This window comes from Emydura macquarii, unplaced genomic scaffold (assembly GCF_026122565.2).
Source record: "Emydura macquarii macquarii isolate MOO-44397 ecotype Brisbane River unplaced genomic scaffold, CSIRO-AGI_Emac_v2 contig_3595, whole genome shotgun sequence".
NCBI classification, from domain to species: domain Eukaryota; kingdom Metazoa; phylum Chordata; order Testudines; family Chelidae; genus Emydura; species Emydura macquarii.
This window is the reverse complement of record NW_027133732.1, coordinates 46,685-65,479: the sequence shown is the minus strand read 5'-3', so window position 1 is coordinate 65,479 and position 18,795 is coordinate 46,685. Positions and strand designations below refer to the sequence as shown.

Below are 18,795 nucleotides of genomic sequence, written 5' to 3'. Positions count from 1 at the left end.
CTGGATCCAGGGTAAGAATCAAACCAAGAGGAAACCGGCTTGATTATAGGCAAGATCCTCCTTCAAAGAGAAATGAAAAGAAGTGGGGACCTTGCCTATCAAATTCTTAATATTCCTGAGAAGGTTCCACTTACTTCTAAGCATCTTTGTCTCCTTTTAGTCACCAATGAGAAAGATAGAGCACGTTTAAATATTTGGGCCTGATGCAAACCTATTAAAGTGCATGAGAGTCTTTTCATGGACTCCAATGTGCCCTAAATGAGCAACTGAAAAGTGTTACAATGGCAGAGCTGCCGAACGTTAGCATCTTGGCCAGGCAATGAGCTATTGGAAATAGGGAATGTGTACAGGAGGCTCTTCATGAAGAAAAATCGTGTTTGCTTTACCCTTCTGTATATTAAAAATTTATTCCTTTCTATTCTGCTTTTAACTTCAGACTCCAGTGGGCAGATTGTGCTGACTCAGACTCCAGAATCCCTGGCAGTGTTTCCAGGAGACAAAGTCACCATCAACTGCAAAGCCAGTTCAAGTCTCACCAGTAGCTCTTCAGGCAAAGAGCTCTTAGCGTGGTATCAGCAGAAATCAGGACAAGCTCCTAAACTCCTTATTTATTATGCTTCCACCCTGCAATCTGGCATTCCAACCCGGTTCAGTGGCAGTAGATCAGGAAGCGATTACACCCTAACCATCAGCAGCGTGGAAGCGGACGATGCTGGAGATTATTATTGTCAACAAGACAAGAGCTTTCCTCTCACAGTGATACAGACTAGTACAAAAACCCGCCTATGCTGTTCCGTTCAAAGCCACAGCTGCTTCCTCAACAATCACTTTCTCACTGAAACTGCTACCCTTCAGGTTTGATCAGTCTTTCAGTATCTTAGTATTTGGGTCAGAGATTCCCCTGCACTCTCAATGCTCATTTGTTTACAAGACAAGCTTGCTGTTGGAGAAAATTGCTCCCATACTGAGGCATTTTTCTAATCACCTGAATTAAGGAGTCTTTTTTTTCTGGATTAAATGAGTTTACTATTGTTCCGAAAAATAATTCCTATTGCCAGTACTAAGGAGTCTTTCTGAGCATTTCAGAAAGAAAATCTTTCAATGAAATATTAGGTGGTGTTGTAGTCATGTCAGTCTTAGGATATTAGAGAGACACGGTGGGTTACGTACTCTCTTATTGGACCAACATCTCTTTGAGAGAGACACAAAATTTTTTTGGAACACAGAGCTCTTCCTCAGATCAAGTCTGTGTAGCTTGGAAGTTTGTCTCTCTCATCAACAGAAGTTGGTTCAATAAAAGATGTTACCTCACCCACCTTGTCTCTCCAGTGCTGTATTGGCAGAGCTGCCATGTGATAATAGAACTGAGGCTGGTTCAAAGATTTTTCTTGACAAGTATATTTGAAGAACAATAACCTTTTGAACTCTATGGATATTTCCATAAACATTTTTATTTCATTCTACATTATTCCAGAAACTTTTTCATGAATGATTCACACCAAAAATATTATTTTTAATTTATATGAAATTATATTTTTTGTGACTCATTACATCTCAAAATCAGAGAATTTTAGGAAAAAATTCAGATGTATATTTTTTATAATTTTTTTTTCACAAAATGCAATTCCCTACGCAGCCCTTGGACTGAGCTCTAGGGCTGCCTAGGCTAGGAAAAATACAGAGGCACACATTTCAAACCTAGAAGGAAAACCTCATGTTGTTCTCTAGCAATCTGCTGTGGTGGACTCATGGAAAAGATGAAGACAGACTGTATAAGGAGCTACATTCACCCCTCAGTTGTTAAAGGAAAGGATGCAGCAGAGGAGCAGAGGAGAAGGAGTACAATTTGGACAGTTCCCAGGTCCCCAAGATGAGCTCAAAGAGGAAACAAAAATAACATTTTTATAAATTCATACATGTTAGAGCCAGAAGGGCCCCTTAAGACAATCTAGTCTGACCTCCTGCATAACACAGGCCAGAAAATTCCAGCTAGCAATTCCTATCTTCTGGTTGAGCTATAGCATTTCTTTTAAGAAGACATCAAATCTTGTGGAGAATTTACCACATCCCTTGGTGAGCTGCTCCAATCACGAATTAACCTCACTGTTTAAAAATGGGCACCTTATCTCTAGCTTGAGTTTCTTGAGCATCAGCTTCCTGAGACTGGATCTTGTTACACCTTTGCCTACTAGAACTTTGGTACCAAGAAAAAACTCTGGTACTGAGTATCTTCTCCTTATGTAGGCATCTATAGACCATTGTCAAGTGGCCTCTTAATTCACTCTTTGATAAGTAGACTGAGCTTCTTAAGTCTTTCACCCTAAAGCAGGGTTTCCAGACCGTGAATCATTCTTGTCACTCTTCTCTGAACTTTTGACATCCTTTTTGAAGTGTGGACACCAGAACTAGACACAGTATTTAGGTAATGGCCTCACCATTTTTAGATTGACTCAATGAAGAGGGGAAGCTCAAAAATGTGATGAAAGTGTAACATCCCTAAATGGGTTGCCTGTGGCAGGGATTGAACCTGAGACCTCAGGATTTAACAACATGAACCTTGCCTGAGATAAAGGATCAAATATGTTAACTCTAGACAATCATGATAGTGCCTTCCAGGCTTAAAGTCTATGAGCTCAAAGCCGCCATATGGTCCAGATACTAAATTGGGACAGACCACCAAGTTGAGAGTGTGGTCTTAAAAGAATCAGATTCCTTTTCATTTAGGACTGTGAGTAAACTCCAATGGGGACTTCTGAAATGCATCATCTGGTTGTACAATAGAAATGTTCTCTCAACAGGGTCCAGACATTTCACTAGCTTTATGACTTTCAGCTGTCATTTAAAGTAAATACGGCATTGTCCTCAAGCCCTGATCCCAAACCACCACAGCTGAGCACAGGATGCAGTGTCTGCTGAAGTATTGCTTTAGTACCATTTAAAAAGGATAGCTTTTATTTCTTTCCCTGAATATGGTGTCTGGGTCTATTACCCTGGAAAGATTTTCTTTGACAGATTAATTCAACTTTGGTGGCTCAAATAAATGATGTTCAAAACACAGATCTTCTTTTCTATCGTGTAACAAATATTTTGGAGGAGGAAGTTCCGGGGATGAAAAGGGGAAGGGTACGGGAGTCTGATTATTGGGTGTGTTGCTACACAAGGTAGACCTTAGCAATACAGGTGTTCATTCCTCAGCACAAATTTCCATTCAATGAGCTCTACCCCACTACACTGTCAGCATCCACATCCCTGTAGAGAGGCCCTAAGGGGTGGGTAAGCTGCCAGAAAGGTAGAACTTCTGAGAAAGAAACTATGGAGATTCCTAAATCTACAAACTGCCTTGTACCCCAGCAGCACAAGGTCCACCAGGGAACCAAGCTGTACCTTTCCCCCAGCAGGTGAAACCAAAAGGGGCTACACAGCCCAAGAAGTGCATGTCTTTAGGGTAAGCAGGCTGCATGGCCACAGAGTGTGCTGATCCAGCACCTACCTTCAGTGTCCCAGGGAACCCAGACACAGCTCTGGGTGACTCCTGAAGAAAGGTGGTGGCACAACCACCGCCTTAGGTGGACTTCCCTCGGACACCAAGGGCCTCACTGGCAGAGAGGTGTCATTTGGACCTCCCTGCAGCAGCGTCACAGAATCTGTCCCTAAGGGGTTTTTGCAGCCCTTTTAAAAAACAAAACAAACTCTCTGCATCATTGTTGTAAACACTGGCAGCTCAGACTCCTTGCAGCCCAATTCTCTGCTCACGTTTAATGGAACATTCCCTGGTGGAATCCAGAATGGAAGTAAAGCATCCCAGGGCTCCCATCTTACAAACATCTCTCTCAGCACACAGTGGGTTCCAGGCACTCTAGGGTGATTCATTTAGCAGTGACACACACCCCACCAATACCCAGCTAACATACAGACTGCACAGGTCATATCCTGTTCTCATCTACCTGCACAACCTCCTCTTACCATCAGTGGGAGCTGCAGTCGCAGACTCAGGGCTGTATACGACTCCCTGCCACTAGTTTTTGTACTGGGACATTTACACAGAACAGCTGCTTTGCATATTTCCACCCCAGTGACATGTCCCTGCACCGTGAAGCAGACATAAATGTTACAATTTAGCACTTTGGGATCCTGAGCCCAGTTTCTGCCAGTTTGGAAATATCAAGATGATATCGCAGATTCACCTTCTCTGGCTCCTCGTGCTCTGGATTCCAGGTCTGAACAAGAACAGGGGAGGGACTGGTTTATGATAGGACTTAAAAAATCTATGCAATTATTTACAAAACTGAAACACGTAACTTAATCCCATCCCAAGTGCACGCAGGCCAGATTGTAACTAAAGGGGGTACATGAGTGTAACAGACCAGATGTTGAAACATGCAGCTTGAGTTTGGTAACCTCTATTTTATTCAATTGATACGTTCCATTTTATTTTAATTTATTTTGTTTTCCCTATCCAGGCTCCAGTGGGCAGCTCATGCTGACTCAGACTCCAGAATCCCTGACCGTCTCCTGGAGACAGTCACTATCCACTACAAAGCCAGTTCAAGCCTCACCAGTGGTAGCTTACACTTACTAGCCTGGTACCAAGAGAAGCCAGGACAAGCTCCTAAGCTCCTTATCTATTAAGCTACCTCCCTGCAATTCAGGCTCCCAGCCCGATTCAGCGGCAGTGGGTCTGGCACTGATTTCACTCTCACAATCAGTAGGGTTGAACCTGAAGATGCTGGAGATTATTATTGTCAGCAGTACCGTAGCTACCCCCTCACAGTGATACAGGCCAATACAAAAACCTGTCTGTGCTGTCGGGTTCAGCGTTACAGCTGCTTCCTAAATGGTCACTTCATCAGTGCAACTGCCACACTCCACACAGACACTGGCTGGGTTACAGACACGGCTGTTCTCCCACTGCTCCCAGCCTGCAGCACAAGTAGGAATAAGTATACAGCCCAGATGATTTTCTTTCTAGATATCATGAATATCTAGATATCATATTCATGAACTAGGTGCCCATTTTTCCCCAGGGTAAATGATTTTGTTCCCCAAATCCAAACAATAACTGTCACTGACTGCCCAGCAACCACTCTTAGTATTTCAGAGTTAAAACAGACGTGCTTAGCCCAGGGCTTTGTTGGCAGTATTGCCATGTAGCGGGAAAGCAGTGAGATCCTGAGCTCTGGGGCTGCCAGGGGTTGGGGAGGCTGAAGAGGCAGCAAAGACACAACTCACGGTGCCCCCTGCTACACGATGGGCTGGGCATGTAGCATGACAGTGACCAACTTTATTAGGAGCAGAATTGCAGCCCTGCTTTGCTACAGGGAAGAAGGAACAAGAACATAGGGGCATGGAGAGGGAAGGGCAGGGATTGGGGGCCTGAGGATTTATTTGGCTTCACGCAAGCTGGTACTGAGCCCTGGAGATCCTGGATGCTTTCCTGGGTTTTCTTTTCAGTGAGCTCCACCCAACCGGCCTCTTCAGCCGAAAGGTGATGCAGGTTCACACAGGGTCTGGGTAATGAAGTATTTTGGTAGCTTAAGTGTGACTTCATTGATGGCCTTGTGCTGGCCATCTGCCTGGGGGTGACTTAAAGCCTGCAGAGAATTCATCTTGACACACAGGCTGGATAGCCAGGTAACAGCCAGATTGGATGCAAGGGCAGTAACGTGCAGATCGAGGGCTGTATACAGCCTTGCACTGAGACACAGGGGATATCTGGTTATGCAGAGCAGGTGTGTTCACTGTAGTGTTTTGCCTATTTTTATATCACACGGCCGGTCCCTTACACATATTGGAGCTGCTGTAAAAATCAGGATGGATAGCTTCTTCTGCAGCTGCAGAGACAATATTTTCTTCATTTCAGCTTCTCCCACTAGCTAAGATCAGTGGTTAGCTCACTGAAAGTTAATGAGATCTGCTGGTTCTAAAATTGGGAAGGACTAAGGTGACAGAAATGATCACTTCAATTCACTAACCACAGAGTACTTCCTTTGTTTAGTAAGAAAGCTGGTTTTAAATACATGAGATGCTCTGATTAACTTTCTTTTTTCCCCTTAGGTTTCCTGCACATTTATGGTAGTTTTATTTAACTAATTTAGAAAATATAAAATGCTGGATTTTCACATTTTAAATTGAATTCTGATTTCCATGTGAAATCCTGTCCCAAATTTTATAAATACCCCACCTCTCTGTTCCCCATCCCACCTCCCTACTCAAGCCCACATAGTGCAGAGAGAGGAGGGATGGATAACACAGCTCTGCGTGGTACTGACACCCATGTTGTCCTCTCCACTCCCCAAATCACAGGTCTGGTCTTCATTACAAAATCAAATTGTGTTAGGACACTTCACCTTGAAGAGTTAAATCAGCTCACAACACACTGACCACAACTTTGCAGCATGGATCACCCTTTACACTGGGTAAATGAGTGGAGATTTCAAATGTGTTACTCACACATTTGAATTAGCACACTTTTAAACATGCCTTACTACTTGATATGTATAGAAATACACATTAGAGGATCCCAATTAACCATAGCATTAAGCATAACATCCAGGATGAATTTCCATACTAGTGCTAACAGATGATGATGACGACGACAACCTATATATTGGAGTATCTGAAATTCTAGCTATGTAGCTCATAAAAAGTGAGCACAACAATAGAAATATTATACACAATCGAAAATAATGAAAATAAATCAGTTCCATAGATCCTTTTCTCCCTCTGTAGAAAACGAGTAATTCACACTGGGCTTGATTTAAATCTCATTTAACCAATATATATATCGGGGGTAACTATTGAGTTCGTGGTGTTACACCAGTGTAACTTAGATCAGAATCAGACCCATTGGCTTCACAGGGAGTTATTTGTACCTTCCTATGAAAGAATCAGTTCATATATATCTAAGGCAGAGGTTCCCAAGCAAGGGTGGGGGGATAGTGTGTCAGGCTTTCTAGGGGAGCAGCAAGCCTTCTAATAATTCAGTAATTATTTGAGGTTGCAACGCCACGCCAGGTGAAGGGGCAAACAGGCCAAATCGGATTGGCCCAGCCACCTGAAATGCCAATGAGGAAATGGCATTGTGACCTCGTGAATAGGATTGCAATATGTACGAGCATGCTTTGATGCTGAAATTGAGAAAGACTTCTATGAAAATGGTATGGCTATTAAGGCATGTGCTTTTACAAGGCTACCTGATACAACCAACGCAGTAGCAATGCTAGGTGGCAGTATCTGCACCAGTGAAAAGAGGAGGGAGGCAGCCTCCAAATAAAAAGAAAATGCTAAAGAGAGGCATGATTCAAAACAAGTTGAGACTCGCTGATCTAAGGGCTGAGCATATATTATAGGGAGCTAGACAAGATGTTTTGCACTGTACCAGTCATGGGAGTAACATCCCTAGATCAAGAGCTACTTACAGCCAGAGCACTGGAGCACAGGCAATGCACATTTACACACTGGATATTTTCATTTGAATGTTTTGCATATTTATACAGTTAAGCAATCTGGATCCAGGGCTGGAATGAATCCAAGATGGACCCGGACAACAGTCCATTAAAAATCCCTGAAAGTGTTGTTAATTGAACTCCTAACCATTCCTCGGAGAGATACATTAACCTATGAATGTTTACACGTCATTTCAGAGAAACAACAGGCAAAGTAATGTCAGCAGCGTCTACACAGGGGGTTTTAAACTGAAAGATCCTTCTTAAGTAGAACATCAGCATCACTGCGAGGCCACATGGTCTGCAGATAGTTATTTAGTGTGCACTAAAGGCATTGTTCAGTGTGATTGCTCACACACCCGTGTTAATTTAGATTTCGCTGGTAATTTCAGACACCGAGGGACAGATTGTGATGATACAGTCTGCAGAATTCCTGTCAGTGTCTCGAGGAAACAGTGTCACTAGTGCTGCAAAGCCCTGAGCAGAGCTAATGGACTACGAGGAAAAATAAGGACAAAATCCTCAACTTCTTGTTTCTCACACCTGTTCTCTTGCCACTGGGATTCCCACCAATTTCGGTGGCAGGGACAAGGAGCATGATTTCACCCTCACAATCACCTGAAAATGATGGAAATTATCATCATCAACAAGGCTATGGCACCCTGGCATCATGATAAGCAAAATACAGACACCTTTCTGAGCGGCACCATTCAGCATATCATTTCCCACCTAATTCCCACTGAGAGCAGTGGGAACAGGCTCCTTTCTCCCACTGAAATCAATGGGAGCAGGATTACGGCCAATATTTTTTCCCTCAAATACAGCCAGTGCTCAAGTATTCAAAGAGACTTAACTACCGAGGACTCTTCAAAGGGGCAGCAACAAGCTATTTTTGATCTAGAGGGAGACAAACTATAGACAAAAGGAAACTTTTGAAGTCAACCTTGCATTTTTTTTCCTGATCCTCAAACAATCGTATGATTTTTTTCAAACTTTGCGGTAACATTCCCCTTTCCCTTTAGAGGCAATCCGGCAATTTCCAAAGCAAATATATTTTCCAAAGCAAAAGATACCCATAGGGACAAAAATAAGGTTTTATAATGGAAATTGGTTGCAACTTTAACCATGCAGAGTACCATAACAAACAACATTTAAGGCCAACTCCTCTAGCAGAGCCTCACAGACATAGATCAGAGACACCACTTAGGGAACACGTCACTTATCTACTAGTACAGAAATAAAATACACGGGAAAGCTGTGGGCAGCATTGTATGGAGAACTGCTAAATTGAACGTGGCCATGGCTCCCTTACTTTCACAGCTTGATTCCTTTCACCACTCATCATAAAATATAAAACTACACTAACTGTTCCAGTCTACAGCTTATATTGCTGCACTGCAGTGTGCTGGACCATTACTGTAATGTTGTTTTAGAAGGAGGGAGGATCCCCTTTCACTTGGTCAGTGCACTGGATATGTTGTTCAATCAAATAAGAGACAAGCAAAAGTATATTCACTTCCAGGATCTATTCTTCTACCAGGTAAATTAATATTGGGGGGGCAGTTAATAAAAAGTATTCGTTTAAGACATTTCTTAGACTCTGGAATGTCATCACGAGAAGGTATTTTGGTGGAGTTGTGAGTATTTGGTGTGTTTGTGCACAAAACACAGTATTTTCCTTCAGTGAGCTCTACCCATGTACTCTGCACAGGAAATGGACATGTACTGAATAGCTGCTTTCATACCAAAACCTCTTTAAAGAGCAAGCTCAACTTCCATGCAACTGACTCTAGATGGACACAGTCAGCTACCTTCCAGGGGGAGCTGCTGGGCATACTGCTATTTTCAAAATGAGGGCAAATGTTTTAAGGGCTGAAATATGAATTTTAGATTCTAATGTTCCATCTGCAGGAAGGAAAATCATGATTTAAGCAATGTTACATGGAACATGGGAAGCAATGTGCCAGGGCTCACAAACCCTTTAATGGGATGTCTAAGTGATGACTGATAAATCCAGTAGAGAGCAGTAGTTAAAGGAGGGATTAGCCCCCTATGTAGATCCCCTGATTCAGGGAGATAATGCCATTTTCTCACCTTTATGATGATACTCCCGGTGTAACAATGATTGTGAGCTTTTTACATTTAAATGAGCTACCAAGCAATACTAATGAGCTGAGAACATTTATTCCCATTCCACCCTGCCAGATGTCATTTCAACACAAAGTGGGCAACAGAGACAATAATCTAATATGGGGTGGTTCAGCATCGAACAAAGTAAGGTCTGATCCAAGAAGGCACCTCTGGGCACCACCATCACTATTCACGGAACAGCCATTTTAATGAAAATTGAGGATGCATTCCCAGGGCCAAACAGGTTGAACTGGCCTATTTCATCCACACTCTTATTTCCTCTTTTCTGCTTTTTTAAAGTCAGCTGGGCATTTCTTTTTTCTCAACTAAATTTGCATATTTCACACCTGGGTAACATTGCCCGGCAGTTCTGGGCCCGTATAAATGTTCCATGTCACCGGTTACCGTTTGCTGATCTACATCAGGCCAGTCAGACGTGTCACGATGATCTCGCCAGCTCCGCTCATCTGGCTGCTAGTGCTCTGGATCCAGGGTAAGAATCAAATGAAGGGGCACGGGATGGTTTAAGCTACAATAGATCATAGAAAAACTGAACAGCTCTAGGAATGTTCTATATGAATCCATAGACATTAGTTAGTGACAATCACTTCTGAAATGTCTGTCTCCTTTTTATTGGAACTGAGAGGGAAATACAAGCAATTGAAGACAGCTTAGAATGAAACAGCCACCTCAAACTTAACGTTAGCATCATTGTCAGAAGATGAAGTATCATAAGTATGTAAAGATGCACAGGGAAAGTTTACAAAATCAAAGTATTGTTTATTTTGATTAACTAGATATCTATACAGATACACGCACACACACGAGAGAGCAAGAGAGACTATATATCTACATACTAATTTATATTCTGTTTGTTCATTCAGGCTCCAGCGGGGACATTGTGATGACTCAGACTCCAGAATCCCTGGCAGTGTTGCCTGGAGACACAGTCACTATCCGCTGCAAAGCCAGTTCAAGCCTCACCAGTGGTAGCTACCACTACTTAAATTGGTACCAACAGAAATCAGGACAAGCTCCGAAGCTCCTTATCTATCTCGCTTCGAACCTGCAATCCGGGGTTCCAGCCCGGTTCACTGGCAGTGGGTCTGGCACCGAATACACTCTCACAATCAGCAGGGTGGAAGCTGAAGATGCTGGAGATTATTATTGTCAGCAGGATCGCAGCTTGCCTCTCACACTGTGATACAGACCAGCACAAAAACCTCTATCCTGTTCCTTTCAGAGTGACAGCTGCTTCCTATACCTAGTGTCACTGCTACACTAGCCTTCAGTGTTTGAAAACTCTTTCAGCACCAGAGTCCTCGTGCTCCACTGCTGAACTGTCTCTCACACTGCTGACTCTTCCCCAACACCCGTGTCTTATTTGTAGTACAACTGTTCACCCAGTGCCAAACAGCAGCCAGTGTTCCCACTTGCAGGGCAGCTTCTTGGTGGAGGGACAAATCAGTGATGTGGAGTCTGAGTACCCGAATCATGACTTCTTATATTCACACACACACACACCAGACCTGGCAATTACAAGCAGCACGCAGGGAAACCCTTCTCTCAGGAATCTACCCCAACACCAGTGTCCAGTTCTTAGTTTACAAATCTGCTTCAAAAACGTACTCTAATCAGACACGGAGAAAACTCTCCTGGGTCTCACATGGCTCCCTTTCCTCACAACTCTGCATAACCAAAACCAACACCACAGAATGTCTTCCCAAAACTACATATTTGCTCACACATTAAAAAAAAAACATCTTGAACAAATATGTATAACAGTGCCAATTGGTGACTCTGCAACAACACTAAGACAGTCCAGTATGCCAGTAGCTCTGAACCTTTCCAGTCCACTGTACCCCTTTCAGGTCTGATTTGTTTTGAGTACCCCCAAGTTTCACCTCACTTAAAAACTACTTGCTTACAAAAATCACAAAACCACTACTTAGACTGGTACCAACGAAATCAAGGCAAGCTCCAAAGCTCCTTATCTATCTCGCTTCTACCCTGCAATCCACGGTTCAGCCCGGTTCAGTGGCAGTGGGTCTGGCACCGATTACACTCTCACAATCAGCAAAGTTGCAGCTGAAGATGCTGCAGATTGTTATTGTCAGCAGTATCACAGCTGGCCTCTCAGTGATACAGACCAATGCAAAAACCTCCCCCATCCTGTCCCTTTCAGTCTAGCTGATTCCCATACAAAGTGTAACTGCTACACTAGATTTTCAACAGCATTTCAAACACCAGGCAGACTCCCCTACTCCTACTGTTGAACTTTCTATAAAAGTTGTCTCTTTCCCAAAACCAGTGTCACACCAGTGCTAACATCAATGCTGTCCCTTGGCTGAGCAGTAGCAGATGCCCTGGATTTGCAGGTCAGTTTCTCAGTACAGCAGAAGTCAGTGATGTGGAGCATGATAATATGAAGCATAACTTGTTATATTTACACATCAAAACCTGGCTTGAAACAGAGGTGATCACAAACACCGTGCAGGTAAACCCCTCTTTCGGGAATCTCATCCCAGCATCTCAATGTCCATTTCCAAAGCAGAAAATCTGCCTCAGGAATGTAATCAGAGAGCACGATAGAGATCTAACTCTCCTGCTACTCACACAGATCCCTTTCCTCCAAACTCTACATAGCTAAAATTACCACCACCACAGCATGTTTTCACAATCATAGAATCATAGAATATTAGGGTTGGAAGGGACCTCAGGAGGTCAGCTAGTCCAACCCCCTGCTCAAAGCAGGACTAACCTCAGCTAACACAAACATTTGCTAGCACACTATGAAAAACAACTTGGAAGACTGTAACTGCACCTCTCAGTGATGCAAACATAGCAAAGTGTGCCCTCTCCTCAGGAAAGATTGATGCTAGAGACATTTCTTTCAAAAGAAAAGTTTTTCCTGCAGCAGGTACTGAAGGGACAGGGCATTTTTTCAAACAAATGATTTTACACCCCAATTCACCAAAATAATTCTAATTTGCTTCCCAGTCTGAGCATTTCAGGATTAAAACAGACATGCTCCTCCAAGCGCTTTACTGGCAGCGCTGCCTTTTCGAGAGGCTGAACCAGGTTCCTGAACTCCAGAGCCAGCAGAGCCAAGAACAGTTGAAGGGGCAGCAAGCTCATCTTCTGGGATGAAAGAACAACTCACGTTAGTCTCATGTGACCCACACTTCTGGACACATGGAACAACACAGACAGGAGCTATCGGCTACCTCCAGCCTTCCTCCGACAGAGGGCAGGTCGCAGCACCATGGGGGCTTTCAGGGATCAATTGGGCAGTTGTCAGGTTCACAAGCGGGCTCTGCTGGGGGAAATGAACACACACATTTCCTCCTTTCGATGAGGGCATTTGATATTTTAAGGTCTGGGGAACAGCTTGAGGTTCGAGGATTTATTTGGTTTTGCCCAAACTGGTACTGACCACTGGAGGTGCTGGTTGCTTGGCTGGCGTTTCCTTGCACTAAGCTCCACCAAACTCACTGCCAGCACCAGACCCCTGTAGAGAGGACTCAGGTGCTGAGATCTTACAGGACACAGCTACAGCCTGGATAAGCAGTAACAGGTAAAGCTTGACACAGCAATGCAATCTGCAAGGGTTACCAAGGGCTGGACTCACTCTGGGTTTGCACAGGATTAGTCTCCTCCTAAACAGGCCCTTGCACAATGCTGCTGTTACACTCGATTTCAGCACCTCACTCACAATCCCTCTGTGCTCCAACTCTTCCCCAGCTTGCAATTCAATGACAAACAGAGTTCAGACACGTTTCTTGCTGGAGGCATTTCCTTGCACAAAGAAGGGATTTTACAGGACATGATCAAGGGTGGTATTTATTTACTGACTTAAATTTTACTCCTTGAGTCCCAAAATAATTCTTACTGATTGTTCGACAGAGACTGAGTGTTTCATGACTAGAAGGCAAAATAGCAGCCCAGCCTTATTATTAGTAGTGCTGCCATGTGCGAAAATGATTTCAGCTCCCGTCTCTAGCTGATGGTGCTAGAAGGGAGCAGAAGAAGTGAGTTCAGTCCCTGAGATGGAAGGAACAAGTCCTGGTGCTTTCCAATGGCCCGCTCTGGAGGACACACAGGATGACAAGGACAGGCTGCTGCAACAGCCCTTCTCTACAATTCTCAAAATCATCTCACTTTTATCTCATGTTGTTCTCCTCTGCTTCCTGTAGGCACCTGTCGTCTCCCATCTTCAACTTAGATTGTAACACTTTTGAATCAGGGACTGACATTTCATAATGTGTGTACAGCACCTAGCACAGTGGGGCCCTGATCCCAGACTGGCACCTCTTAACACTATGGATTACAGATAAATCACAACAAGGGGCAGCATTCAAATCCTCCTCTGCTACTGAGAACGTTACAGAACTTGATTAACAATTGGTGGCCAAGAATCATTGTAGGACCACCAGTGCTGATGTCTAGATGTGGATAAGGAGGATGTGCATGGATGGCAAATACTGAGCTGAGCTAAGCACAGACTCTATCCTCCTGCTAACTGAAGTTAGCATAGAACATTTATTCCCATTCATTCCTGGCAACTGTCTTTTCATAGAGAGGCTTTTGTCCCCATAACCATGGGTTGAACTTGCCTATTTCACCGTTAACCCTTTCACTTCCCTTTGTCTATGGAGCAGGTGTAAATTTTCAACCCTGATCCCAATTTGCACATTTCACACCCAACAGACAGCCCGCTGCTGCACTGAACCATTATAAATGTTCAGAGTCACTTGATACAGGTGTTTGATCAGCAGTGGGCCATTCCGGCATGGCAAGATGATCTCACAGGCTGAGCTGCTAGTGCTCTGGATCCAGGATAACAATCAAGCTAAGAAGGAAGTTGATGAATGAAAAGTACAATGATCCTCTGAAAATGTTAAGAGATCTAAAAATTTTGTATATTGACCCATAATCTATAACCAACAGTAAAAACCCTGCACTTAGGAAGCTCTTCATGGCAGGGCTGCAAATTGTTATTTCTTTGTACAGCATGTGGCACAACTGGACCCAGACTGGTTGAGGCCCTATGGCATTACTGAAAAATAAACGTTCAGTAAGAGAGGAATTGTCAGGAATTACATTGAGTTATAAAAATCTCTCTTGTTTTAACTGGAATTAAGAAAAGGGGAAGGTTTGGGAAAATTGAGTATTAAGGCAAAGGAACTGGACTGACAGAAACATCCAGAGCTGAAATGGTAACATCATGGCCAGGTGGCTAGGTACTGCAATTGTGTAAAGATGCACATGGGACTATTTTACAGGCACAATATTGTTTAGTTTGGTCGACTAGATAAGTATTTGTCTTAATTTATATTCTTCTCATAAATTCAGAGTCCAGCGGAGACATTGTGCTGACTCAGACCCCAGAATCCCTGGCAGTGTCCCAGGAAATATAGTCACTATACACTGCAAAGCCAGTTCAACAATGTACAATAACAGCCTGGTACCTATAGAAATTGGGACAAGGTCCTAAGCTCCTTATCCACAGCGCTTCTACTTGTGCCTCTGGGATCCCAGCCCGTTTCAGCGGCAGTGGATCTTGCCCTGATTACACTCTCACAATCAGCAGCGTTCAAACTGAAGATACTGGAGATGATTATTGCCAACAAGGCTGTTGCTCTCCTCTCACAGTGATACCGATTAGTGCAAAACCCCCCGCACAGCTGCTTCCTCAAGAGAGCCAATTTTGTCAATGCAACTGGTACATGCTTTTAGGGGGAAATGTTCAGCTCCAGACACACAGATACCCTGTGCTCCCCAGCTTGCAATACAACGATCAGTCAGAGAGTTTGCTGCTGGAGAAATTTCCTTCCATACAGAAGAGTTTTTAACATCTCCTCAACCATGGTAGCATTTTTCTGGCTTGAAATTACTTTACTCCCCTTCCCTGTGAAGTCTGTGTGATCTCTGTAATCACTGCTCTTTACCGGTAGCACTGCCATGTTGGAGGGAACTGAACCCCCAGAGCTGCCAGGCACTGGGAGGGATCAACCACACCTCCCTCGCTAGCCACCTACTCTGGTAGACACAGTGTGTGACTGGAGACAGAACCTAGGAGATTCAAGGCTTCTGTTGCAAGGAATGTGGCAGAAATGTGGGGCCACAGAGAGGGGGCCAGGGCAGTTCTCAGCTCCATATAAGGGCTCAGAGGGCTTCGTAGGAAAATAACATTTTTAAGCCAAATGACTGAAGAGCGACCTGGAGGGAGAAACTCAGAGACATAGAGAATGGATCTGATCCCTTTCAATTCAGGCTGTCAGTATTCCAGTGGGAATAAGGTGACCAGACGTCCCAATTTTATAGGGATAGTTCTGATATAGTCACTTCACAGGGAATAAAGCCATGCTTACTGCATCACAATTATGCTTTCCTGGTCGTGTGTTGAGGATGGACAACCCCAGAACGCCAAAACAATTGCTCTATGGTGATGGGAAAGCAGGCGACTGCATTAAATGCGGCAGACAGAAGAGACTCTTCAAGGACACACTGAAGCATAAACTTGAAAAAGTGCAACACTGATGTTGACAGATGGGAGTCGTCAGCCTCAGATGGATCGTGCTGGCAAGCAGCAGCCAACAATGGGGTTACCCAATTCGAGATTAACCACTGTACGGATTTCGAGGCATGGAGGCTGAGTCATAAACAGCAGCAGACTCAGCAGGCAAAGATTGTAAAGATTGCAATCCCTTCTTCAGCACTGAGCTACCCATGCACTTCATGAGGCGTGTGTTGGTCTTTTAGCCACAACCGTGCTAAGAAGACATAAAGGCACCGCCAGCATCATCCTCAGTCAGTAAGGACAACAACAACAACAACAAGCAGCAACACTAACTACGCAGAGGTTACTGCTTGGCTGTAACAGCAACTTGGTAAATGACAGGCCAATAGATTGATCAAACAAAATGTATCTGGTTAAAAGGTGTCGGAAGTAACTTAAATGTATGCTTGAATGTTCTTTTTAGATGGTATAATCAGATTCAACAGACTACAACAATAAGCTATTTGAGAAATGGAGCTGAACTTCCACACAATGGCCATCAGATGGCATCACTACATCTACATATATGGAAGCATCTAAAGTTAGCCAATTCAAAGAAAACACAGTGTTAACATCACTACACACATCCAGAAAAAATAAAGATCAATCAGCCTTCAGGGCCCTAGTCCCCTTCCACAGGGCACCAGTAACACAGGCAAAACATTGGCCCTTTCACTCAAAAAACCAAGCCACTGACTGAGTGGGAAGACATGTTTTATATAATTAAAATCACGACAAAAAATTCTGAAATAAGGCAAATGAATCATTTCTTTAGACACTATTCTCCTCTACATGCTCCATTATGGTCTCACTGTAAGCCAGGAGTAACTCTGTTCAGGAAAATGGCATTAACGCAGTGTATCTGAGATCACAGTCAGGCCCATGGACTTTATGAGACTTACTTGCCATGGTAAAATCAGTCCCTATTTCTCCAATGGCTGAGTCTGCCACAAAAGTTGAGACGAGATGCTTTGCATGCTCTTACGTGCCTGATCATTCCCTCCTGCTCTGAGCTGTTATAAATGATTTGTGGTTTAATGATCAGCACTGGACTACTCAGACACATCAAAATGATTCCACTGCCTCATTTCATCTTGCTGTTAGTGCTCTGGATTCAGGGTAAGAACTGAACCAAGATGGGACTGGATGAAATAAAAGAATGACTGATCTTTAAAAAATACTTAAAAGATCTAGAACTCTTGCCTATCAAATCCTAAATATTCGTTAGTGGATCTAACTTCTGATCAACTTGGTCTCATTTAAAATTGAAAAAGAAAAGAGAAAGGGTGACAGGAAGGGATCACTTGATGATTACCTGTTCTATTCATTCCCTCTGAAGCATCTGGTATTCCCTCAGAAGACAGGATACTGGGTAGGTCATACCATTGGTCTGACCCTTCATAGCACTCTTACAAAGTACATTTTAAAGAAATAAGGACCTGATGAACAATCTGATGAAAATATTTTTGTGAAACATTTCCATCAGCTCTAAATCTAAAACCTCTAAAAACAAGAAGCTAACTTTCCATGTAACTGCAACCAGATGGAATCACTTTACTTTGTTTCCCTTAACTGCTGCTAGATGCTATGTACTTTGAAAATCAGGCCACTTATTTTAGGCATCTAACTATGACCTTTGGAGTCTAACATTAGGCCAGCAGGTTTAGAAATTAACCTACGTTCATACTAATATAGGAACAGTCAAAAGATTCACAGTTAAGGTTCCCGCAACTGTGTGCACATTATACAAGGTCTCTAAGATAATTCAGGGGTAGTAGGAGGTATGAGGGAGAGGGTGTCCCATTGCCTGGTTCCCCTACAGAGAGAGATCACACCATCTATAGCACTGCACTGACACGTCTAGGATAACAGTAAAACTAAGTTCATTACATTTAAACTGGCATTCAAACAACAACGATGAGTTGAGATCATTTATTCCCATTCAACACTGTCAAGTGCCATTTCAACACAACTCATTCGTCAGGGACTGTAAGTTCGTGTGCGTTACTACACAGTTTGCCAAATGGGGCACTGATCACAGGGCTGTCAGGGACTGTGTGTTCACGTACACCATCTGCCACAATGGGGCACTAATCCTGATTGAGGTTCCTGGGCACTATCACTTTAGACATAATCAGTAACAACTACTCATATTCCAACAAAACATGAGGGAGCTGCCAAAGACCTTGTTGAGTAATTTTTGCCTATTACCCTCATGCCCCATCCCTTCCCTTTTTCTGACTGCTTTGGATCAGATCAGAATTTTCATATTTAACCCACATTTGCATATTTCACACCCAAGGAACAGCCCCTGCTGCTCTGAGCAGGTTTAAACGTTCTGTGTGGCTTGATACACTTTATTGAACAGCATCTGGCCAGCCACACTTATCAAGATGATCTCGCAGGCTCAGCTCATCTGGCTCTTAGTGCTCTGGATCCAGGGTAAGAATCAAATCAAGGGGGAACCGGCTTGATTATAGGCAAGATCCTCCTTTAAAGAGAAATGAAAAGATGTGGGGACCTTGCCTATCAAATTCTTAATATTCCTGAGAAGGTTCCACTTACTTCTGAGCATCTTTGTCTCCTTTTAATCACCAATGAGAAAGATAGAGCACATTTAAATATTTGGGCCTGATGCAAACCCATTAAAGGACATGA

At 43.4% G+C, this 18,795-nt stretch overlaps 1 long non-coding RNA gene across 1 annotated transcript; it reads right to left on the bottom strand.

Annotated features, from left to right (window-relative positions):
* Positions 1-12,608: 12,608 nt before the first annotated feature.
* On the bottom strand, positions 12,609-13,052 carry LOC137145577 (uncharacterized). The gene is made up of 3 exons (XR_010917679.1): positions 13,012-13,052; positions 12,803-12,891; positions 12,609-12,716 (listed from the first exon to the last, which is right to left on the bottom strand). It is a non-coding gene; the product is annotated as an uncharacterized lncRNA (long non-coding RNA).
* Positions 13,053-18,795: the final 5,743 nt, after the last annotated feature.